The sequence below is a fragment of the Pinus tabuliformis genome, chromosome 4_1 (assembly GCF_031772625.1).
Source record: "Pinus tabuliformis cultivar Carrire ecotype Pingquan chromosome 4_1, CPIR1, whole genome shotgun sequence".
NCBI lineage: Eukaryota > Viridiplantae > Streptophyta > Pinopsida > Pinales > Pinaceae > Pinus > Pinus tabuliformis.
In genome coordinates, this window is record NC_142303.1 from 978911601 (window position 1) to 978938513 (window position 26913).

The window sequence follows — 26913 nt, forward strand, 5'->3', positions numbered from 1 at the left end:
TGCCATAGCAAAGAAGTATAACGATGTTATCAAGAATGGTTTCTAGGAAATAGTTCCAAGAATGATAAGGAAATAAATGCTTGATTCTATATAGTTGTACATTTACAAGATCACACATGCATATAAGTGGAACATTCAAAAGTGTAAGGCTACAGTTGTCTCCAAAGGATTATCTTTGATTCAAGAGGGATTTGATTATGATGAGACTTTTTATCCAATGTTAATATCCTAAGAAATATCATTGTTATCAAATCCCTCCTCAAAGAGAATACTTTGGGAAAAAAGATTTTGCCTTATACTTTTTAATGCTCCACTCAGTGACGTGTTTATGAATTGTTGATCCCATGATGTCTTTATCATCATGGTTTGGTTGGCCCTTATATTAAATAGATGTAAACATTGATTTTATGAATAGTGTGATCAAATAAATGTATATAAATATATCGAGAGTTTTTAGGGTGCATGGGTGAGGTACCATGTCTATAACGTGAAGAAAGAAACATATGCACCAAAGTGGGAACCATGTGATTGGGCTTTAAAGATTGATGATAACCCACTAAATTTGGGTTTTGCAAATATTTGTGTAGTATGAATAGTGTGATCAAATAAGTGTATATAAATATATCGAGAGGTTTTAGGGTGCATGTGTGAGGTACCATGTCTATAACGTGAAGAAAGAAACATATGCACCAAAGTGGGAACCATGTGATTGGGCTTTAAAGATTGATGATAACCCACTAAATTTGGGTTTTGCAAATATTTGTGCAGATTCTATTTTTTATTTATTTTATTTTTATTTTTATTTATTTATTTTATTTTTTTAATTCAATCTAATTCTCTTGGTCGTGTATGTCGATGCCTTGATTCTTACGATATGTTCAAAACCAATAATTGTGAGGTGCAAGAAGAACTTGTCCGATGGATATAACAAGGATGTTGATCTATTGCATTAATTTTTAGGTCTCTTTGTTTGGTAAGGTGCCGAAGAATTCTTCCTTAGAAAAAGTACGTATATTTTGGAGATTATAAAGAGACTCCATATATTTGATTGCGAACACTTGGATATAACTATGATTCCAAATCTAAAGTTAACTTGTGATAAGGATTACAATTTAGTTCATCTTACCTTTTACAAGTAGTAGGTTGGGTCTGAGATATACCTTGTGATTATTAAGTCATAAATGTGCTATGTTGTTAAAAACTTGAACCAATTTATATTTCAATATCATTAGGCTCATTGGAAGGCTAGTAAGCACATTCTCATATACTTGAAGGGTGAAATCCAATATGGTATGTGGCATACAATAGGTAGTGAGTTACTACTCCTTGAATTTGTTGATTCATACTAGGTAGGAGATGCAAGCACAAAAAATATTTCTTCTAGATAATATATTTTTTACCTAGTATGATTCTTTGGTCTAGCAGGAATTTGGTGGTAGTTTCACTCAATTCATTGGAACGAGAGTATATGGCAGCTTGTTCTACTAGTTGTGAGGCCATTTGGCTTCACAAGTTGGTTGCAAAGTTGGCTAATTAGATGTTGGAGATGATACTAGTTAACTATAACAAAAGAGTTGCATCAGGATTTCTAAAAATCTAGTTTTCTATTATCACTCCAAGAAAATTGATATTTGATACCATTTCCTAAGAGAAAACATAGAGAACGGAGCAATAGCTTTTGATTATATTCTTATAAATTTGTAGGACATGAATATTTTTTCAAAGCCCTTGGAAAAGGGGAAGTTTGAGATGTTGGGGGAGAAGCATGTTGTGACAGAGAAAACTTTCCCAGCAAAGACATAAGTGTTAACTTACATTTCACTCAGAGAGTGTTTGACTCCTATCCCATTTTTTCAACTATTTGGCATTTAGGGGTTATATTAGACTAGTAGTGGAGTGGATAACTTGGCACCTTTGAGTTTTTGTGATCCAGGTGGATATTGGTGGCCACCCACCTATTCAACTTGGACCCCCACCATTGTTTCTTTCAGTCTTCCAGTTTCCTTATTTGTAGCAAAATTTACTATTTTTGGTAGTTTTTCAGGTCCTAAACTTCCGGAGCTGTTTTGAGGCCCTAAACGAAGTTTTTTAGGAAAACCGGGACCAACATGGGCTTGTGGACCAATTTTTGTCATTCAAAAGTTGTATTCCTCGGATAGATATTTCTAACGAGGTATTGTGCACATAAAACGAAGATCGTATGCCAAAGTTACGACCCCGGGAAGTTGATATACCAATTTACCCAAACAGGCCCATAGTTTGGCACTTCATCTCATAAGGTTAGGTTTTTGGATATTTAGGGTTTTCAATTGTTTCTCAATAATAAATAGGCCTTTGCACCCTATTGTAACACATTTCAAAGGCATGTAGCCGCCACATCTCTTCTTAGAGATAAGCTACCATCGCCCGAGCTAGTCTTATTTCCATTCTGTTTGTAAGCATATTTCAGTATTTGATATTAATGAAATGAAGTGTTATTTCTACTACATCTTTGTGTTTATGGTTATATCTATAATTTGTTGCATTCCTGTTTAAATCTGGATCAGTGGTATCAGAGTGCTTTGCTTTTTCTCTATTTTTATTTGCATGTCCCCAACGAGGTTAGGATATAAGGACTTAGGGCTCGATCTAGTTGAACCTTTTCAAGATTAGCCTCGCAAACCCTAATGACCGCCCATGGGGGAAGAAAAGAAAGATGAGGGGGTAGGAGATCCTATCAAAATATTGCTCAAGGAGGCCCTCGAGGAACAAAGGAATGTGATAATGGGTAACTTTACCCAGATCCTTTAATGGTTGCCCACCGACGACGCATCCACATCCAACAGCCACTCTGGAGGCTCCACTCCTTTAAGGTACACGTAAAATTTGACATTCGCATATTTGAGGGCCAAATATATGCAAACACTATAGATAATGGTTAAATCTACTAGAAGGATATTTTTATGTTCATGATTTTTCTAACCGAGAAAAGATTACTTTTTCTCTTCTCAAAACTGCCCCCCACGTCAAGGACTAGTGGGAAACCTACTGTGAGCAAAACGATGAAAATACGACCTCAATGTTTTCAGCTGCACCCACTTGGAATTCGTTCAAAATTCCATAAAGGAGCAGTACTACCTTGTCGGGAGCTATGAGGATAAATGCATAAAGTGGACAATGCTGCGACAGGTAAGGGACCAAGATGTATAAGATTTTACCAATGTTTTTCATACCCTTCGCACGAAGTTGGGTATCAAGGATTCTGAGAAACATTTGGTACTCAAGTACCGCAACTGCCTACACGGGTACATCCAGGACAAGATGAAGTTCCTGGACATCTCCTTGCTCGGCATGATGTACCAATACGTCATCAAGATCAAGCAAAAGTTTAAATATAAGAAGTGAGACTTTGGATCTGTGAATCTAAAGCAAGGGAAAGGTGCCCCAAAACCATAGAACAAAGGACAAAGCCAAGGCAGGGCGGCCCAAGACAACTTTCCAAAGCCGCAAGAAAAGAAAAACACCATGAAGCCGAAGAAGGACACATGAAAATGGTGTGAGTTCCACTCACAACACGAGTGTCTGGCTAAGTAGTCACTAGTGGTCGAGCTGAAGGCTTCGGAATCAGATGCATGTTTCGACTCTGAGTCAGAACTTGACAAGGGGAATGACAAAGGGAAGCAGATTATCGATGTGGAGCCCAACTCCATTGTTGCCACCATGAAGATCCAGAAGGACGAACCTGAAGATCAAGAGGAGGAGGAGCACCTCTTCCACTCCCAAATGTGGGTAAAGGGTTCCCTGCTACAATTCATTATCGACAATGACAGCCAAAAGAACCTCATTTCGGTAGAGGTCACGAAGTGGCTGGGCTTCCCGAACAAAGCACACCCACAACCATACACCATCGAGTGGCTTCACCAAGGACGAGATCTTCGCGAAAGCCAACATTTTTGCCTTCCATACAACATCAAGCCCTTCATGGATGAGGTATTATGTGACGTTGCTCCCCTTGATGTTTGGGATGTATTATTAGGCCAACCATACTTTTGGAAGTGACATGCTATGTATGAGTCAAGGCCTCACTCTATTATTGTTACTTTGGAAAATAAGTTGTACAGGATACCGGAGGTAGCACAGCCTACTGCCATCTCTTTGGTTAATGAAAAACAACGCAGTAAGCTCATTTCCAATACCAGGAAATTTGTTTTCCTAATGATACGCCCTCAGGGAAAGAAGAAGACAGTGGCCACGACCTCCAAAAAAGGCCACTCTGCATGACAAAAATATATGGACAAGGTCATGGAGGAGTATGAGGACATATTCACCTCCCCCATAGGGGTGCCTCTGCACTGTTAGGTCAAGCACTCCATCGATTTGAACCCAGGTGTGTCGTTTCCCAATGGACCAATCTAACAGTTCTCTGTTCTGGAGAACCACAAAATCAAGAGGCAGATACAAGAGCTATTGTAGAAAGATCATATCTGGCCAAGTTCATCACCCTAGGGAGCCCGATCATGTTGGTACAAAAGAAGGATGGGACTTGGAGACTCTGTATTAACTACCGGGCATTGAACAAGATCATTTTCCGGAATAGGTACCCAATCCCACCGATTGATGACCTTCTAGACCAACTCAAGGGGACAAAATATTTCATCAAGATCGACTTGAAGTCTGGATATCACCAGGTACCAATCGAACCCTCCGATGTGTGGAAGACTACCTTCAAAGCCAAGGAGGGCCTTTTCAAATGGTTGGTTATGCCTTTCGGGTTGATGAATGCTCCTACAACCTTCATGAGGCTGATAAATGACATCTTGCGGCCATTCACCAACTCATTTGTAGTGGTATACTTGGATGACATCCTGATATTCAACCAGAGTTGGGAAGAGCACCTCCACCACATCCGACAGGTTCTCTAAACACTACGACAACATAAGGTGTTTGCCAATTTGGAGAAATGCACTTTTGGCATGACCCAGGTTTAGTATCTAGGATACATTATTGATGAACGGGTGGTGCATGTGGATCCAGCCAATATCCAATTCATTCGGGATTGGCTAGCCTGAACCACTTTGACAAAGCTTTATAGCTTTTTGGGTCTTGCCAATTGCTACCACAGGTTCGTGTTGGTATTCTCTCATATCACTTGGCCCTTGAGTCAAGTCACTAAGGGAGGAGCGAAAGAAAAAATATTTTTTTCTAAATCTCAATAGAAGGCATTCACAGAGTTAAAACATTGCCTCTGCTCTGCACCAGTGCTCACATTACCATACTTTCAACTACCATTTGAGATCGAGACAAATGCCTCTGACAATGCTATTTGGGTAGTCCTTACTCAACAGGGGCATCCAATGGCATATCACAGTGAGACACTTTCAGACATAGTTCGAAAGTATCCCACTTATGACAAAGATATGTATTCCATTGTGCAGATCTACCAACAATGGAAGCATTACATTTTGGGAAAGGAAACGATCATCCACACAGACCACCGAGCCCTGTAGTTCATACAAATTCGAGGGAAGTTGCAGAATGATCGCCATCAGAAGTGGTCCACATACTTGCAACAATTCCATTTGAATATCAAGTATAAGAAGGGAAGCACCAATAATGTTGCAGACTGCCTCAGCTGGCCACTGATCATGGCGTTAACCACCGTGCTCAACTCTTGTTGGCACGAGACTTTTGATTAGCCACTTCTCTACAAAAGCGACCGAGAATTCGGCCAACATACTAGACGCTCTTGGAGGGTTAGCAAGTTCCATATTTTCACCTCCACGATGCCCTATTATGCCGCCTGGGAAAACTTTGTGTTCCTTCAAGTGAGCGTGCCAAAATAATTTGGAAAGTGCACTATAGTTGAGCCGTTGGGCATTTCAGGGTCAAGAAAACAATGGCAGTACTGCAAAAGTATTTCTATTGGATGAATCTTCGACAAGATGTCAGGAAGTACATCAGATCCTGCACTACTTGCGCCATTTCCAAACCGACCATCAAGACGCAAGGCCTCTATACTCCATTGCCTGCCCCTAGTCAACCTTGGGAATCCATCTCCATGGATTACATGCTGGGCCTTCCTTCTACTAAACATGGCAATGATTGTGTTTTTTTGGTCGTCGACAAATTCTCGAAGATGACCATTATGGCAGCTTGCAAGAAGAATATCATAATAGAAGCCATTGCTAAACTCTTCTTTGAACGACTGTGGGTACACTTTGGGATTCTACAGTCTATCATCTCAGATCGGGACAATAGGTTTCTCAGTACATTTTGGTTCAGTCTCTGATTGATGTTGGACACCAAGCTCACTAAGTCCATAGCTTTCCATCCCTAAATTGATGGCCATACAAAGGTCGTCAAAATGATGATCGTACACATTCTACACATGTATAACTCAAAGCATCCATGCACATGGGATGAGATCCTCCCCTATGTCCAGCACAGCTATAACTGGGCTCTCCACAGCTCGACTGGCCACAACCCTTTTCGGGTGGGCTTGGGATTCCAGCCACTATGTCCCATTGATGTGGCCATACCATTTGCAGCTACTAAGGAAGATTTGGCTCATGTCTAGTCCGAAGCCGATAAGGAAAAAAACTTCATTGAGAACATCCAACATATCTCCCAGGAGGTCCATGCCATTCTAGAGAGATCAAATGGAAAGTAAAAGCAACGACATGATCAACATCGGGTGCCACACAAGTTTCAGGTGGGAGACAAAATTTGGTTGCATTTTTAGAAGGAATGCCTTACCAGAGCCTATTGGAAACTCAGACCACTTTGATATGGTCCTTACACCATTACCAAGGCCATGGGGGACAATGCTTCTGAGCTCAACATTCCCCCATTCCTTGGCTTGCACCCAATATTCAATGTGGACCGCCTTTGACCATACTTCCCATCATTGTTAGATATAATAGACATTGCAAAACAACTCACACCTACAGAGTTAAATCCAGAATGCATGGAACAAGCCACAACTGATTGGATCAAGGACACATAGATTAAGACCACCCGACAACAAAGGATCCAACTATATCGAGTTGTCAAAGCAGGGCAACTCTTTCACTAGGGACCAAGTTCAGCAGAAGATTCCTCATCTCATGGAGGAACTCAACACAATGGGAACTATTGCTTCCTAAGGGGGGAGGAATGATCTAGGTGGATATTGGTGGCCACCCACCTATTCCACTTGGACCCCCACCATTGTTTCTTTTAGTTTTTCAGTTTCCTTATTTATAGCATAATTTACTATTTTTGGCAGTTTTTCGAGTCCTAAACTTTCGGAGCCATTTTGAGGCCCTAAACAACGTTTTTTGGGAAAATCGGGACCAACATTGGTGATATACTGCTATTGGTCATTCAAAATTTGTATTCCTCAGATAGATATTTCTAACGAGGTATTGTGTGTGTAAAACGAAGACCGTATGCCAAAGTTACGACCCCGGGAAGTTGATGTACCAATTTACCCAAACAGGGCCCGTAGTTTGGCACTTCAACTCCTAGGGTTAGGTTTTTGGATGTTTAGGGTTTTCCATTGTTTCTCAATAATAAATAGGCCTTTGAGCCTCATTGTAACACAGTTCAGAGGCATGTAGTCACCACATCTCTTCTCAGAGATAAGCTACCATCGCCCGAGCTAGTCTTATTTCCATTCTGTTTGTAAGCATATTTCAATATTTTATATTAATGAAATGAAGTGTTATTTATACTACATCTTTGTGTTTATGGCTATATCTGTAATTTATTGCGTTCTTATTTAAATCCAGATCATTTTTCCTATAGATTCTTTGGATATGTTGGTCACTCTACATGTGTTACTAGGGGAAATGTGCTTGGCATGATTTGTGATGTAACTACTTACCTTAGCACATGTGAGGTGATCTAGTTGGGGAATATTCTCTTGGAAAACAAGAGAATCAACTCTGATATATCTATTCTTTATGGTTGATTTATCATGCTACTATGGTTTTTCCAAATCCAAGTTAGCACTAAGCCAATTTAACATACTTACATAGTTTTGAGATTCGATGTATATTAAATGTTGCATTGGCATTGAGCTGATTTAAATTCCATATTTGGTTTTTAGATTTCAATATGTCAAATCTAATATTTGGTTGTTAGAATGATATAACCTTTTGATATGGAGTGTTTTCTATACTTTTGAAATTAAGTTGTAGGCATAGAATTTGAAAAGTATAGATATGACGTCATGAGGTGAACGTTCAAAGAACCCCCTAGCCCCGTGTTGTGGCATCATCCTACTGGGGGTTGCATTCAACCCCATGGAATAATAAGAACATAACTTGGGCCTTATTGTGTTTTCTTTTACTATTAATTACCTATTATTTTTATAAATTTCTTGATAATGTATATCGATTCAGAGAAAATACATCCTTCATATGTCATTGTTTTTTTTCAAAATTAATACTTGCTATTATAAAAAAACAAAATTACATTGTTGCAACAACTAATTATTGGAGGACTTTCATGTTCCTCATTGACACTATCATGTGTTTGATAGACCAGAAAGAATCACCCCACTTCGGGATGATCTTTAGAATGAATTTTCTTTACTCTCTTTCTCATAGCCTTGGTCCACCCAACAGGAGGCAGGTCACCAAATTAATTTGTAGATTATTATTGAGAGATGATGGATACTCCTTATCGATTTCAAAATATGTTGTATCATTATCACACTTCGAAATACCCAAAGATACTTCTTTGTTTACCAACTACTTGTTTGCAGGGGTTACTGGGTTCCCTGTTGAGTCCTCATGAGTCTGATGAATAATGAAAGTTTGATCCTGATCTCCCGAAATCATAATATCATCAACACCCTCATCCCCTTGGCCAGAAATAGAAAAATTCTCTCCCTTCATAGGGGGTGGGACATAAGGTTTCCAACTTTTAGATTTCAAAGTTCTATTGAGACGGTTCTTGTTGGGATTTGACTAAGGGTAGGAATTATGTAAATGTCTAATTTGTGTTGAGAAATAAATGCATGTATGAATTAGGGTTTTATTCCTCTTTATTGATACTTACTTGTGAATTATGTTTCCTTATTTTAATTCTTTATTATGTTATCTTTCATCAAGAAATTACCAAGATAAAATGTATGAATATCACAAGAAGAGGGAACACCATATATAGAAACTCATCTAGGACAAAACCCCTATATAGGGGAAAACCCAATCCAAATTTTCCACTAGTATATTCAAATAAAAAAGAGAAAATACAAGACCCTTTTGACCTAGACAAATACCTCCAATAACCAAATCAACCCCTCCTTCAAGTATATGTATTCTGCCAAAGTCTCTAAGTGTCAACTCTCCAGATGCAACTTCAATCCAAAATTTCGGTCCCCAGCTATAGAATTTTGAACCTGCAGCTACATCATAATTTTGGCCCCCAACTACTCATCTAGAAATCCTAGAATATTTCACATGTGCGAGAGATAGTTTCCAAAAGCTTCGATTTTTGTTTCTTCCTTCAATTAGGTCTTCTTCTTCTACAATTCACTCTTTTTCGTCCTCTTTCTCTTGTAGATCGAAATTGTGAGTGTGTGCTTCTCAATGAGTCAAGTTTCCTCTACTTATACTGATTTTGTTGGGTTGAATAGCCCTAATCCAGGCCGAATTCATCTGGACATGGCCGACTTGGTGAGGAGGTGAGAAATTATACTTTTGACTCAAAAATAAATTTATTTACATGATACAAATGCCCAAGAAGGGTCTAATAAATGTGAAAATGACTCTTTTGACTCATGAAAAAACCTAGAAGCCTTCAATGGAGGCTATGACATAGAAAATAAATAAAAGAGCATGAAACCCATGCTTCAAAAATATTTTTCTTTTACAATAAATTTTTCTTTTGAGAAACAAAATTATGAAGACCAACACTAGTTACATTCTTCAACACTCCCTCTTATCTAGGGAGGTATTCATAATTACATATTTACAGAGGTACATGGAATATCTAAAAATGATATGCTCTATGAAGAGTCATAGCACACACATTGCTACAGATCAGATACCTGACAAGGGTATCTAACTAGGTAGGACTAAGGTGTCTTCCAAGCTTTAGCCACTCTAGGTACCATCAGGGTTTATCTCTAACACCAACCCAGGGATCTAGATGTGTATCCAAGGTTGGAGCTCCAAGACCAACCCCACCCTCCCTGCTGCAAGATCTAGACATCATCACAAGTTGACCATATGTCCTCCCAAGCATCTTGTCACCCCAAGATGCTTCATCTCTCCCTATATACTAAATCTGCAATATCAACCAATCCAAGCACGCTTCTAGAATATTCAAACTTCTTATTTGGAAGAGATTTTGTTAACACGTCAAATACCGGTACATCTATTAGAATATATTGTAGCTTCACGACCCCATCCTAGACCAAACTTCTAATGTAGTGGTACTTGTTATTGATATGCTACATCTTGGCATGAAACACAGGGTATTCAAACATATTTATGTTGCTTTGATTATCACAATTTATCATGGTAGGATCTAATGGCCTTCCAAAGAAATATTACAAGAGTTTTCTTAACCAAACTGCTTCTTTTCCTAGTTCACATGCATCAACATATTCAACTTCAACACTACTTAAAGAAATAGGTACGTGTTTTCTACTCATCCATGAAATCATTGTAGATCCCAAACTAAAACAACCATCGGTAGTGCTTCTTCCATCAGTCTCACTTCCACCCCAATTGGAATTAGTAAAACCTATTAGTTTAACTTCCTTTCCATCATACTTCAAGCAGTGATGATTTTTTCCACGTAGGTATCTCAAAATATGTTTGGCAGATATCCAGTGGTCATGATGAGGCTCCAACTGAAATTGACTAAGAACATTTACATCAAAGTACTTGTCAGGTCTAGTATTCGCCAAGTACAACAAATAGCCCACCAACTTACAATAGTTTGTAGGATCAACATGACTAGAGTTAGAGCTTTTAACTTCTTTAGATTTGTGATCACGGGAGTGTTGGGGTGTGTTATATTCTTTCCATGACTAGTGGGGGGGTCACAGGGGGAGCGGTAGCCCCCCTGTCAGGGGGTATGTAGGGGTCTCCCCTGCATGGGGGGGGGTTTTCGGACCCTATATTACCTATGGTTTTGTGCATGGATTTCGCACATGGTTTTGGGCACGATGGTTTTCGGTCCATGGTATTATGTAGATCCGGTTAAGGGAACTATGGTTATGTTCTAATCCAGGGTTAATGGATTAGGGTTTATGGACGCTTTAGCATGCATATATATGTATTATAACATTGAAAGGAACATAATGAAAAATCAATCTGGTAGTCCTGGTTTTGGGATCCAGGGGAAAATATTTGTGTATATGTGTTGTATGTGTTATTCTCTCGTTGTTGTTTATTTTTTGTTTTTAGGATTTGTATGCAGGTAATTTCTGTACGAGGTTAAAACTTACAGGGAGTAGTCATAGGTTGGAATCAATCATACCAAACTTTTCTAACATCTTAATTATATAATTTCCTTGACCAAGATATATCTCACTCAGTTTCTACCAAATTTTCAAGCCAAAATGGTAGTGCATGAGTCCCAAATATTTCATTTCAAATTCATCTTCCAACAACTTCTTATGTTATAAAATTATGTGCTCCACACCTGTAATAAATAAATCATCGACATATAAAAGTATAATAACTAGTTCATTCTTCACTATCCCGATGTAGAGGTTTGCATCAACATAACTTTTGACAAAGCCAATCCTTAAAAGATAGGCATGCATCCTTGCGTACCAAGACCTAGGAGCTTGCTTCAAGCCATATAGAGCTTTCTTTAGTTTGCAAACATGAGTATCCCTGCTATTTATCTCAAAGCCTTCAAAATTTTCAATATATACTTCTTCATCAATGGTTCCATTTAGAAAGGTTTTTTTGACATCCATTTGATGTATATTCCATCCCATAGTTGCAACCAACGAAACCAAAGGTCTAATAGTAGTGAACCTTGCAATAGGAGCAAAGGTTTCTTCCTAATATATTCCTTATTTTTGAGAGAATTTCCTTGCAAAACATCTTGATTTTTATTTTCCTATGCTTCCATCAGCTACAAGCTTGATTTTGTAAATTCATTTGGAAGTGGCAACAAATTTTTCACTAGGTCTAGGAACAATTTCCCAAACCCATTCTTCATGATAGCTTGATATTCTTCTTGCATTGCTTTCTTCCATTCTTCTTGATGAGTGGATTCTTCTAAAGTAGTTGGTTCTACTTCGATTATCTTTGTCATGTATGTTGCATACCCTGAGTATTTTTTTGGTCTTTTTCTTTCTCTGAAAGTTCATTTTGTTTCTCCATGTCCTTTGACATATTCAAGTGTATGTTTTAACCAATTTGTCCTATCCTTTGTTTTTGAAAATATTATAGGTTGGATAGGTTCACTTAGACCTTCTTCCTCTAGGTTTGTAGGTGGCTTTTCATGTTTCTCTCTTCTTCAAATAGTAGTACGTCTTCTTCATTAGACTTGATAGGTATATCCTTGGATTTGTTATAGGCATTCTTTTTGTTATCACTCAGAATTTTTCCTTGGTTGTGGAAGGAAACTCACTGAGGTAACCTTCAAACCACTTTGGGATTGAAAGTTGACCCTTCAATATGGAGAGGGATTTCTCCTTGACTCTACTACTCAATTTCATGGTAGTAGTAGGCCACTAGTACACTCAGTGGCCAGATTTACTTGTAACAAATGAATTTGGTTTGGAAAGAAAAGAAAGGGACCATTGGGTATGGAGTCTCTAAAAAAAATAAATACTTGCTAATCATAGATTACATGAACATCTATAAATAAAGGCAAGATAGCTTATGATTTCTTTGACAGGTTATCATCAAGATATGGTAGAAGACTATAGAAAATAAATATTATACACAAATCACTAAAAGTGATTTTTGCAAATGACATTTAGGTTGAAAAACACATAAGTATTTTGAATACCATGAACCAGAGCATTCAACATGAATTCAAATTCATATATCTTTATTAAAATATTGAAGACTAATGTTCAAAGGTGTGGCTAATGAGAAAGTAAACACAGTAGAAAACATATAGGAAATCATTCACACATGAATCGCTGAAACTGCACATATAAGACTGCTTATAGGAAAATATATTAATCTCAAAGTCTACAACAGTACACCAGGTTTTTCCAAAAATTCCCAACCCCTGGTCCCCTTTCATGATCTACTTTACGTAATACTCACAAAGTGTTCAAGATCCAAAAATAATGGATCTCAAACCTCTTCATCTATCTTTAGCTTACTAAATAAAAAAAGTAAAAAAAATCAAGTAGGAGATAATATATGATCCCCAAGTCGAATTGATGAGGTGTCTCACCAAATGAAAGTTGATTAGGCATTTTTCCAAATATAGAAAAAATTAATTCTAGTGAATTCCTGAAAAATAGGCTCCAAATATACCTTCATATTTGTCAAACCGTGACACTTGTATAAAAACAGAGAGAGGTTTTCATTGATGGATCTGTTCCCAAAAAAAAATTGTTTGTTTTTGAAAATTCATTTCCAATTGTTCGGAAACCGCACCAAAAGTTACTGTCGTTTACAAGAAAATTAGAGTGAAAAAAATAGAGTTTTGTCGTCATGTTCAAAATAGTAAGTTCACCATGAATCTTGGGTTTGATTCATCAAAACTAAAGCTTGGTGTGTGAATCCATCTTGCATGAGCTTTATCGTGACTAGAACCCTGTATTGTCGCCTAAAAAAATGTATCTTCTCTAGTCGCTGGCAAATTAATTATCAGTGCTCTGTCAAAATATTTTCGAAATCAATGCTGACGGATTAACTATCAACAATGTTACAAAAAATATATTTAAGCTTTTATGCTTCCTCCAGCAAAAGGTATACTTATTGGTTTGTCTTGCCTTGAAGATTTGGTTGACTTTGTTGAAATAAACTTGAAGGTTGGAGCTCATTGAGCCCAATATGTTTATTTTTTATAAAACTAACTAAGAACCCTGCATCAACAACCGAGAGCATATATAGGCACAAAGAAGACAAAAACACATTTTTTTCTATAGTGCATACTTTTTAAGTAAATGAACACTCGTTGCCATTTAATATGTTGACGATTGCATTTTAAACCCATTGAACCAGTGCTAACAAATTATCTCTCAGTGCACCTGAATTTTTTGTGAAAACTACCTTGAAACTAAATCGTGATAGCAACTGGCTCCAACGGGGATGTTGTCACCTTGAGAGGTAGCAAAGAAAACTCGTAGACCAGGTTCCTAATCCAAACTCTGAAAAATATAAAATTAACTATATGCCGAAAGTTTGAGACCTGTGACCTGCTTTCTGACCTTATTTGAATCTGCCACCTGTACTAGCTCTTATCTAGTCATTCAACTAAGACTAAATTCAAATGGAAACTATTGCATACCAAACTAAAAACTACATCCTTTGTACAAGATTGAAATTCAAACTGAAACCAAACTATCATCTCACACTTAAACTGCAAAATGCAGTAAAATAAAATGCACATGCTGAAATAAATGCTTGCTCAACAAGCTTATTAATCACACTTCCCTACTCTAAAATAATGAAATTATTGCTATATCAAGTGAAAGAAAATTGCCAATGCAACCATTCAAGTAATTTCTCAAATATTGTAGCTCCTTGATTGTGCTTCAGCAAAATGAAAACTGAAAAATGTAAGGTAAATGGCCGCTCACAATGGATCTTGTCTCAACAGTGAAAACATGGCTAGACACAAAAGTTGAAAAAACCCTCCGTATAGGCATACATTCTCTAAAACCTTGGATGGATATAGGGTATGCCATAAACTTTTCCTTCTCCGTCCATGTTACCAAAAAGATAACCCAAAACCGTGTTGTAGACCTTATGGATTTAGAAAGTAAACTTTCAGCCCAACTTCTACACTTTCCTTAGAATGAATCATAAATCAATATAAAAAATACATCTTCATTCTTGATTTTAAGGAGATCAATATAGTCACAGAATTTTGAAATATGTTTCAAGGCCAATCTGAGATCTTCTTTATTAAATTTAGGACCATTCCTAAAAAAATATTCATCTGTAGGAAGATAATTTGGAAAACTAAGAAGGTCTAGAAAGTCCAAACACACATTCCTTGAAACAATAGCAGTAGCATCTGAGTTCTTCATTGAATCCATTGGAGTCACCAATACATTCTTCAAGCTTTAAATTCTTCAAACAATGGAGTCACCTTTCATGCTTTTGAACTCTGGACCTATTGACCATGGAGTCACCAGGTGAATGATGCAAAACCTCTTGTGTCTGAACCTTGTTCACCATCGATTATCAAAACTAGTCTTGTGTCATCTTTCCCAAGGATTATTTGACCTTCGCTTCCCAGCAATGGCACCAAGATCGTATCGCTCATAACTTGGTTATGAAAGGAAAATCATTGGAGGTAATATTCAAAGCAATTTGGGATTGAAAGTTGGCCCTTCAATTTGGAGAGGTATCTCTCCTAAACTCTACTACTCAAGGTCATTGTAGTAGTAGGTCACTAGTACGCTCATTGGCCAGATTTACTTGTAACAAATGAATTTGGTTTTGGAAAGAAAAGAAAGGGACCATTGGGCATGGAGTCTCTAACATAAATAAATAATTTCTAATCACATATTACATAAACACTTCTAAACAAAGGCATGATAGTTTATGATTTATTTGAAAGGTTATCATCAAGATATGGTAGAAGATGAGAATTTTCTGCAAATGAGAATTCAACATGGATTCAAATTCATATAGCTTTATTCAAATATTGAAGACTAATGTTCGAAGGTGTGGCCAATGAGAAAGTAAACACAGTAGAAAACAAACAAGAAATCATTCACACATGAATCTCTAAAACTGCACATATAATATTGCTTATAAAAAAATATATTAATTTCAAATTCTGCAACAATACGCCAAGTTCTTCCAAAAATTCTTAACCCTTGGTCCTCTTTCATGATCTACTTTATAGAATACTTACTAATTGTTCAAGATCCAAAAATAATGATCTCAGACCTCTTCATCTATCTTTAGCTTACTAAATAAAAAGAAAAAATCGAGGAAATAATATTTGATCCCCAAGTCGAATTGATGAGGTGGTTCTCCAACTAAAAGTTGATTAGGCGTTTTTGTAAATATAGAAAAAACTGATTCTGGAAAATTCCTGAAAAATAGGCTCCAAATATTCCTTCATATATCTCAAACTATGACACCTGTGTAAAAACTAAGAGGCTTTTGTTAATGGGTCCATTCCCAATAAAAACCTCTTTTTGTTTTCAAAAATTTGTTTCCAGTTGTTTGGAAACCACACCCAATGTTACTATATTTTATAGGAAAAAGAAAGTAAAAAATACAAAGCTTTGTCATCATGTTCAAAATAGTAAGTTCGCCATGGATCTCAAATTTGATTCATCAAAACTAAATCTTGGTGCATGAATCCATCTTATATGACCTTTATCGTGACTAGAACCGCTTATCATCACCTCAAAAAATGTATATTCTCTAGCTGCTGACAAATTAATTATCAGCACTTCGTCAAAATATTTTCAAAAGGAATGCCAACGGATTCACTGTCAACAATGTTGTAAAAAAATTATTTAAGTTTTTCTGCTTCCTCCAGCAAAAGTTCTACATTATTGGTCTGTGTTGGCTTGAAGGTTTGGTTGACTTAGTTATTGAAATAAACTTGAAGGTTGGATCTCATTGAGCCCAATATTTTTATATTTTATAAAAATAACTAAGAACCCTACATCAGCAACCGAGAGCATATATAGGCACAAAAATGACCAAAAACACATTTTTTTTTCCATAGTGCCTACTTTTTAAGAAAATGAACACTCGATGCCATTTAATCTATCGGTAATTGTGTTTTAAACACATTGAACCAGTGCTGGCAAATTATTTGTCAGTGCACCTAAATATTTTTTGAAAAAATTTAAACAACTGACCCAAGCCATTACCTTGAAACTAAATTGTGATAATAATTTTCATCAAATATAACATCTCTACTAACTTCAATTCTTCTTTATTTTTTGATGTATATTTTATAAGCTTTTGATGAAAGGTTGTATCCAACGAAGATACCTTTTATACTTATAAAGTCTAACTTCTTTCGCTTGTCTTTTGAAACATGAATGTATGTAGGGCATCCAAAGATTCAAATATGGTCTACACATGGCTTCTTCCCTGAAAATGCTTCTTCTGGTATCATATTTTCAAGGATTCTATGAGGACTTCTATTTTGTATGTATATTGTTGTCATGGTTGCTTCTCCCCAAAGAAATTTTGGTAGGCCTTGATCAAATATCGTAGTCCTTATATATTCTTCAATGGTTCTATTCTTCCTTTCTCGTACTCCATTTTTTTTAGGGTTGTAGGGAACAATGAGCTCCCTCTTAATGCCATCTTCTTTCTAATATGCTATAATTTCTTTTGAAGTGTATTCACTTCCATTGTCAGATATCATATTTTTTTATATTTCTTTCAATCAGAGTCTCAACTTCAGATATAAACTCCTTGAACTTCTCAAATATTTCATCCTTTGTCTTGAGAATATAGAGCCATGTCTTTGTAGAGTGATCATCAATGAATGCCACATAATATTGATGGCCTCTAAGAGATTTATTAGACATGGGCCCACACACATCAGAATGAATGAGCTCAAATATCTCCTTAGACCTTGTATCATTGCTTGTAAAGGGTTTCTTAGTATTATTTCCCAAGGCACATCCCTTGCATACTCCTTCATGGTCCTCCTTGATGTTGGGGATGCCCTTCACCATTTGACTTAGAGAGGGTATTATCCTATAGTGAATATGTCCATATTTTTAATGCCAACATTCAATGGGACTAATTTCCATATGAAAAAGGGCTTGGGGAGATGGAGTTATAAATCTATATAATCTTCCTTCACTAATCCCAATAACCCTTTCTTTTTCAAAACTAGAATGTTTTCCCCAAACCAAAACTTTACCATCTACAAAAGAAACTATATCTCCTTTATCTTCTAAACAAGAAATGGAAAGTAAATTATTTTCCAAACCTGGGACATAGAGAATGTTGTTGAGGTGTAGATTTACTCCACTTTCTAGCTTCAATTATGTAGATCCAAGGCCCTTGACTACATAGTTGCTTTTGTCTCCAAGTTCTACTGCATGTGACGATGATCCTTTTGATAGAGCATGAAGTTATCCACTTTCTTCTTTCATGTGTCTAGAGTCTCCACTATCAATAATCCATGCATTGTCATCATCAAGTGTGCATGTAAGTGCAGCCAAGAATCCTTCACTCTTGACTCTTCTAGTTAGATTGTAGATGATCCTTACACCCAATCTTCCTACAATCTTCAAGAGTTTGAGTCCCATCTTCAAGTAGATTTCTATTGAGAGAGTGATCTTTCTTTTAATACTTCCTTCCTTCCTTCAAATGATAGCCAACGAAGTGATCTTCAAATAGTCCTTCCTTCACCTTAGCTCTAATACCATATTGAGAAATCAATGCATTTAGGAATTAGGGTTTGATTCCTCTTTTCTTGATAATTACTTGTCAAATATGTTGGCTTCTTTTACTTCTTTAGTATATTACCTTTCATCAAGAAATTACCAAAATAAAATGTATGAAGTGTATATTTTCCTGTAGATTCAACAACTCATGTAATTTTCTAGAACAAAAGAAAAAAATCTACTCTACTCTTAACATCGGAAACCAATAGATCAATGAAAACAATAATTAGCAAGAGAAAGAATATCAATAACACATAACACAATATTTCTCTGGGCAAAGCAATTGCTCAAAACCACAATTATCTATATTGCATTAATCAAAAATCTAAGATGAAAATACAATGCTTTTTCTCACTAGAACAATCCATGCACAAGTATAATCAACTCTCTGCCTCACAAGCCCGCTCTGGCCAACACTTAGCCAATTCTGCTACCTGCCAAGCCCCTATTTCCTTGTGCAATTCCTAAGAGGATCAACCCATATTTAATTGGGAAATCCTTCTTCCAAAACTATGCAATCCAAACTTAGGTCCATAATTGATTTCATGCATGATCTATACAACTCGGAAAATCATACAATTGATAGTACATTGTCCCTACACTCTAGACTCAACTAGGTATTTCTCTGAATTGACATGCATGATTTTCTCTTGAGTGAATCTCTAGTTAGCTGGAGTAGCACTGAGGATGCACTAGTGCACCAACTCACTACTAGACCTCTACTAGTTCCTCCAACAGTTAGAACTAGTTTAACTGACTATAACTCAATCAAACTGAGTTATCTAATTACAACTCAAATAAACTCATCCTGGACAGGGATCACACTTACATGACTACATAAAGACCTCCAACTAGACATTCCTAAGTTAATTAAGTCCATTAAACTTAATTAACTATATACAAGTTTTTATGAGAACAAAATTCGATTTTAATTCACAATTTAATTCAACGACAAATTAAACTGGAATTTCTTGTTTCCATTTCTCAAAACTCCCTCTCAACAAGAAAGGGATTATCAAATACTCTGATATTGTCTCTGTGAAACTCGAATTTACATCTTGACAATTCCTTTGTCAAAATGTTGACATCCTACTCCTTTGTGGGAATGTACTCCAACAACATAATCTGCCTCAATACACAATCTCGAAGATGATGATATCGAATATCAATATGCTTGGACCAATCATGAAAACCTAGATTTTCAGAGAGTTTGATACAACTCTAATTATCATAGTAAATCACAATTGGATCCATCTACTGACCAAACAAACCAAACAGAATCTTCCTCATCCATATGGCCTCACATGTTGCTTGACTTGCAGCCATTTACTTTGCCTTCATCGAACTGAGTGCAATCGATCTTTGTTCGCTGCTTTACCAAGAAACAACTGTTGACGCAATACTGAAGATCCCTCCTAATGTGCTCTTCCTGTCGAATGGACACCCTGCCCAATCTTCATTGGTGAAGCCTTGAAGTTTTACTCCCTCTATCTATCTGTACCACAATCCATACTTAGTAGTGCCTCTAAGGTATCTCAACACATGCTTGTCCGCCTTCAAATACAGCTTGGTAGGCCTAACCATTGCTTGACTAAGCTGGTTAACTACATAACACATGTTTGGTCATGTGTTCACCAAATACATGAGTGAACCCACAAGATTCCTATAAATGGTAGCTTCCACTACTTCACCCGAAGTAACATCCTCCGTCCTCCAATTACCTGCTAGAGGAGTCTCCATGGTTTTACTACTCTCCATGTGGAACCTTTTCATTATCTCGTTGGCATACTTGCCCTGAGAGACAAAAATTTCCCCATCACCTTTCCATACTTCCATGCCTAGAAAGTAATGCATGAACCCCAAGTCCTTCATCTCAAACTCTCTTGCAAGATCCTCCTTACAATAATTGATCAACTTATCATCACCTGTATCAAATCGTCAACATATAAAACAATGATCAACAATTTACCTTCCACCACAATGCGGTACAAGTTCTCATCTGCTTCACTTTTGGTGAAGCCCAACTCAGTGAAGTAGTTATTGATCTTAGTGTACCAAGCACGAGATTCTTTCTTTAACCCATACAACGCTCGCTTGAGTTGGTACACATGCAACTCATGGTTGAAGGTCTCAAAACCTTCAGGTTGCTCAATGTACACCTCTTCCTCAATCTTGCCATTAAGGAAGGTTGTCTTTACATCCATCTGATGTATCTTCTAACCCATCTGCGTTGATAGTGCCAATATGGATATTATCGATGAGTACCTTGCAATAGGAGCAAAGGTCTCATCATAGTCAATCCCCTCTACCTGTGAAAAGCCTCGAGCCACAAACCTAGGCTTATGTTTCTCCACACTACCATCCACTTCTTGCTTTACCTTGTAAAGCCATCAAGATCTCACATTGACTTGTCTGTCGGTCTTGCGATCACAATTCCCAAACACTATTATGAACAATGGAGTCATACTCCTCCACCATGGCATCAACCCAAACCGGCTGTTGCACTGCCTCCTCAAAGGAAGATGACTATGTCTCAACATATCTACTCATAAGAGCCATGTATCCAGTGTACCTCTCAAGTGACCTCCTCTATCTGCGTTGTGATGTGGGTGCTTCCATATTCTCTCTTGCATCCTGCAATAGCTTGTCAGCCTCTCTGGTGCGCTTTCTCCCATCTGTGGAAGACTCTGCTTGAGTGGATGTCTCCACTCCCGACTCCTCTACATGTGGCTGCTCCACATCAATCTTAGGCTCCTCAACCTTATGAGCTAAAATATCCTCAACCACATGTAGTTGAAGCTCCCTCCCAAGGGAACATCGCATGGCCTTCTCCTCATTGCATTTGATATCCCTACGAACCATTGTCATCCTACTGGTCAACAAGTGCATCTGATAGTTGTGAGGTGTATTAGTGTACCTCACAAATATCCCCAACACTGTTGTTGGCTCAAGCTTCTTCCATGCATCTTTGGTCACATGGAAATATACCAATTACCCAAAAATCCTAAAGTGACCAACATCTGGTCTCTTCCTTTAGAAAGCCTCCTCTGATATACACATCCCAAGAATCCGATGCGGGCTTCTGTTCTTCAAATAAACAGTTGTGTTGCATGCCTCAACCCACAAGTGTAGTGGTAGGCCCTGATCATGCAACATCGTATGTTCTGCCCCTACAATTCTTATTTTCTTCCTTTCGGACACCCCATTCTGTTGTGGGTTATGTGGTGTCGTCAACTCCCGTTTAATCCTTTATGTCGCATAAAAGTTCTTAAAATAATTTGAGACATACTCACCACCATTATCACTCCTTAGAGCTTTAACCTTCTTGCCAAAATATTTCTCGACCAATGCTTTAAATTCACAAAAGTTTGTGAAAGTTTGATCTTTCTTTTGCATGAAAAATATCAAGCATTTACGAGAAAAATCGTCAACAAATATAACATGATACCTATGTTTGGTCGTGGATGTTGTCGAGAATGGTCCACACACATCTGAATGGACTCACTCTAGAATCACATGTGCTTGACTGTCTCTGTCATGAAAGGAAACTTTGGTGAATTTTCCCAAAGTACACCCCTTGCATGTATCAACTTGCTCTAGCGTACCTTTGGGAAGACCGGTAGAAATCTGTTGCATGATTTTCAAAGCCCCATGATGCAAGTGACCCAACCACCTATGCCACAACTCACTGATGTCTCGGCTCTACACATTTTCTATTTCATGCTCAAGGTAGCACAATCTTCTACCTCCAACTTGTAGAGATTCTTCACCCCAATCCCTATTCTCTTTACCTGTCCCATGACTATGTGACGAAGGAACACCTTTCCTTCATGAAAGATCACATCATAGCCTCTATCCTCCAACATGTCAACGGATACTAAGTTCTTCTTCAACCTGAGAGCATACATAACATATCTCAAGGTGGGAGGAGCACCTAACTCCCTCTGAAAGGTAAACATACCCAATCCAGTAGCACTATACCCCTCGTTGTCACCCATCTCCATATGCATCTAGAGATCCTTTTCCTCCAAGTCACTGAAGAGCTCCTTGTTTCCAGTCATGAGGAATGAGCTCCATTGTTTAGGTACCATACACTACCCATCATTTATGAAACTATGCATCCAATGAGGGTAAAGTCCAATTTGAATTGAGAGAAAAGATCCTCACCTACCACTCCTCCCGAGGACTTCTCTTGGACTTCTTGAGTGGACAATTTGTAGCAAAATGTCCTAGCTTGTGACAATGAAAGCACTTGACTTTCGACATGTCCTTATTCTTGCCTCCATAGTAAGAATCTGATTTGGAATGGGACGCCTTCCCTTTCCCTTTCTTTGCCTTACCTGCTAAGGCACAATTTTACTCATCGTAAGTCTTTGATGAGGAATCGTCTATGGTGTTCCTTTTGATCTCTTCTTGCATCAAATCTGACCATAGTCATTCCCAATATGGCAGCTTCTCCCTCCCATTGACATATTCCTGATAACTATGCCAACTCTTGGGGAGTCCTAGGACAACTAGGCTCACCATATCATCCTCGGAAACGGTAATCCAAACACTTCCAAGCTCATCTCGACAATGAGTGAACTTGGTCAAGTATTTCTGAATTGAGTCGATCTTCTCCATCTTGATCTTTCTAAGTTTGTCCTTTAGTTCCAACTTCCTATGATCACTGTTATTTTGAAAAAGGTCTGTCAATGCCTTCCACATTGAGTATGGAGTTATTTCTATGGATAATTGAGACAATGTGGTATCAAACCCCCTCAAGAATAATTTTCCTCGCCTTTTCCACACACTTCTTCCATTCAACCAGATCATTAGCATCAAGTGTTGGTGGCTTAAGAATGTATTCGTCATTGAATTCCTTGAGGCCATTTTCCTACGTCACTGCTTCCATCCCATCCTTCCATGTTATGTAATTCGAGTTTCCCTCCAAGGCATACTTGAGTCTCAAATCGTAGAAATCCATTTGGCGGTCCTGAAGTATGAATTGCAAATTTGAATTTCACCTGTAACCCCAAACTCGAAATATCCTCTAGTATATTATCTTCAACTCCGATACCATATATATTTTCCTGTAGATTCAGAAACTCATGCAATTTTCAAAAATACAAGACAAGAATATAATCTACTCTTAACAACAGAAACCAATAGATCGATGAAAACAATAATTAGCAAGAGGAAGAATATCAATCACACATAACACAATATTTCTCTAGGGAAAGCAACTGCTCAAAACCTCTACTATCTATATTACATTAACCATAAATCCAAGATGAAAATACAATGATTGTTCTCATTAAAACAATCCCTACACAAGTATAATAAACTCTCTGCCTCACAAGCCTGCTCTGGCCAACACTTTTCCAATTTTACTACCTGCCAAGCCCCTATTTCCTTGGGAAATTCCTAAGAGGATCAACCCATATTTAATTGGGAAATCATTCTTCCAAAATTGTGCAATCCAAACTTAGGTCCATAATTGATTGCATTCATGATCTTTAGAACTCGGAAAATCATACAATCGATAGTACATTGTCCCTGCACTCTAGAATCAACTAGGTCTTTCTCTAAACTGACATTCATGAGTTTTTCTTGAGTGAATCTCTAGTTAGCTGGAGTAGAACTGTGGATGCACCAGTGCACCAACTCACTACTAGACCTCTACTAGTTCCTCCAACAGTTAGAACTAGTTTAACTTAGCCATAACTCAGTAAAACTGAGTTATCTAATTACAACTCAAATAAACTCATCCTCGACACCTAAAATTTGACTACATAAATCATTCCAACTCGAAATTCCTAAGTTAATTAAGTTGATTAAACTTAATTAACTATTTACAAGTTGCTATGAGAATAGAATTCAATTTTCATTCACAATTTAATTCAAGGACAAATTAAACTAGAATTTCTTGTTTCCATTTCTCAACAGGAAGTTGTCCACTTTCTCCTGTCATGTCTCTTGAGTCTCCACTATCAATAATCCATGCATTTTCATCATCAAGTGTACATGTAAGTGCAACCAAGAACCCTTCACTCTTGACTCTTCTAGTTAGATTGTAGATGACCCTTACACCAAATCTTCCTGCAACCTTCAAGAGATTGATTCCCATCTTCAAATAGCTTGTCATTGAGAGAGGGATCTTACTTTTAAGACTTCCTTGCTTCCTTCAGATGATATCCAACAAAGTGATATTAAAATAGTCCTTCCTTCACCTTAGCTCCGACACCATATTGAGAAATCAATGCATGTAGGAATTAGGGTTTGAATTCTCTTTTCTTGATAATTACTTGTTAAATATGTTGGCTTCTTTTACTTCTTTATTATGTTACATTTCATCAAGAAATTACCAAAATAAAATGTATGAAGATCACGAGAACAAGTAACACAAAATATAGGCACTCAGCCAGGGAAAAACCCCTATCTAGGGTAAAACCCAGTCCAACTCTTCCACTAGTAGATTCAAATAAAAATTAGACATTCCAAGACCCTTTTAACCTAGACAAAGACCACCTCCAATCACCAATTTAGTCCCTCCTTCAAGTAGATGCAATTTTCCAAAGTCTCCAAGTGCCATATCTTCAGATGGAGCTTCAATCTAGAATTTAGGCCCCCAACCATAGAATTTCAAACTTGCAACTACTTCAGAATTTCGGCCCCCATCTACGCATCTAGAAACCCTAGAAGACTTCGCATGTGTGTGATATAGATGCCAAAAACTTCGATTTTTTTCTTCCTTAAATCAAGTCTTCTTCTTCTGTAATTCATTCTCCTTTTTGTCCTCTTTATCTTGTAGATCGAACTTGTGAGCATGTGCTTCCAAATGAGTCAAGTTGCCTCTATTTATATTGATATTGTTGGGTCGAATAGTCCTCATCCAGGCTAAATTCATCAGGACAAGGCTGACTTGGTGAGGAGGTGACAGATGATACTTTTAACTCAAAAATAAATTTCTTTACATGAAACAAATGCCCAAGAAGGGTCTAATAAATGTGACAAAGACTCTTTTAACTCATGACAAAACCTAGAAGCCTTGAATGGAGGTTATGACCTAGAAATTAAATAAAAGAGCATGAAACCCATGCTTCAAAACTATTTTTATTTTACAATAAATTTTTATTTTGATAAATACAATTATGAAGACCGACACTAGTTACATTCTTCGATAATTTGATGACAAACTCGACACTGAAACATAGTGTTCTTGTAGTCTAAAGATTTGGTCCAATGACCCATGAGGGATGTAAGGCAAGAAAATGACCCATGGAGTTTTCAATAACCTGGAAAACTTAAAATCCATAGGTGGGCTGGCAAATTGTGAAGTTGAAACCAAATTGGGAGCTTGGTGATAACTGCTATAGAGTGGTTGAAATATGAAAACCAGGGAGTTGTAAATAGACTAGATTTACCCCAAAACCAAGGCCCACTAGTTAGGGCCTTCTAGTAGTCTTTTGGTTCAGCGCAAAGCACTATAAAAAAACCTTTTGAGTAGAAAATGGCCTTGCACTTCTTGGTCCAGGAAAAAAGAATCCACTTATAAGGATCCTTTGTACACTTCCATAAGCCATTGAATCGATAGATGAGGCCTGACTCAGCATAGAGCTAAAGGAATTCCTCCAATTCTAGGTACAAAATTTCCACAGATGGTACATCATCCACTCTGTCCCCCTGAAAAGCCCTAGGAGTTGTCTAATGCTGATGAGAGCTGAGGCATATCCCAAGGGAATCCTTAAAGGACACTGGATTTGGTTCTGAAGATTCCCCCCACCTTAGGCTTTGCCATTCAGGAAAGTAACAAGAGAGATAGAGGCATCCTTCTTAATTTCATAGTCTTTGAGATTCATATCCATCTTAAGTTGCCTTCCTTTGAAGAGGAGCCTCAATGAACCCGTCAAAATTCCTGTCAACTATTATATTTTGGCTGTGAGCATGAGTACAACATCATCCTCATTGACCATGATGTTGAGGGACTCTCCAAACAGAGACCTGGAAAACATTTGGAATCTTTGGGGATCAATTTCTCCAACTCCTTCCCCATTTGGTTGGTGCCTTTTCTCAAACACCTTGCATATTTTGTCTCGTGTTCCACTCTCTAGGTGAACTTGTCATTCAGTCTTTTCCACAAAAATTTTGTGGGAAGTCGACCCTTCAATGGCCATTCCAGGCTATCACCTAACTCCCACATAAACATCACCACAGGGGCTAGACACATTATTATTTGAGCCAAAGTTGGCATAGACATCACCATTGGGACAAAAAACCCCCAATCCCTTGGGTTCCCGGCCACCACCATCAGTTTTAATTACAAAATTTAGATCCGCAGGTGATCCCCTGTCAAAATCCTTCACGAGTCTACTATGACTTTGTTGCTGCAACCTGAACATCTTAGTCGTCATTGC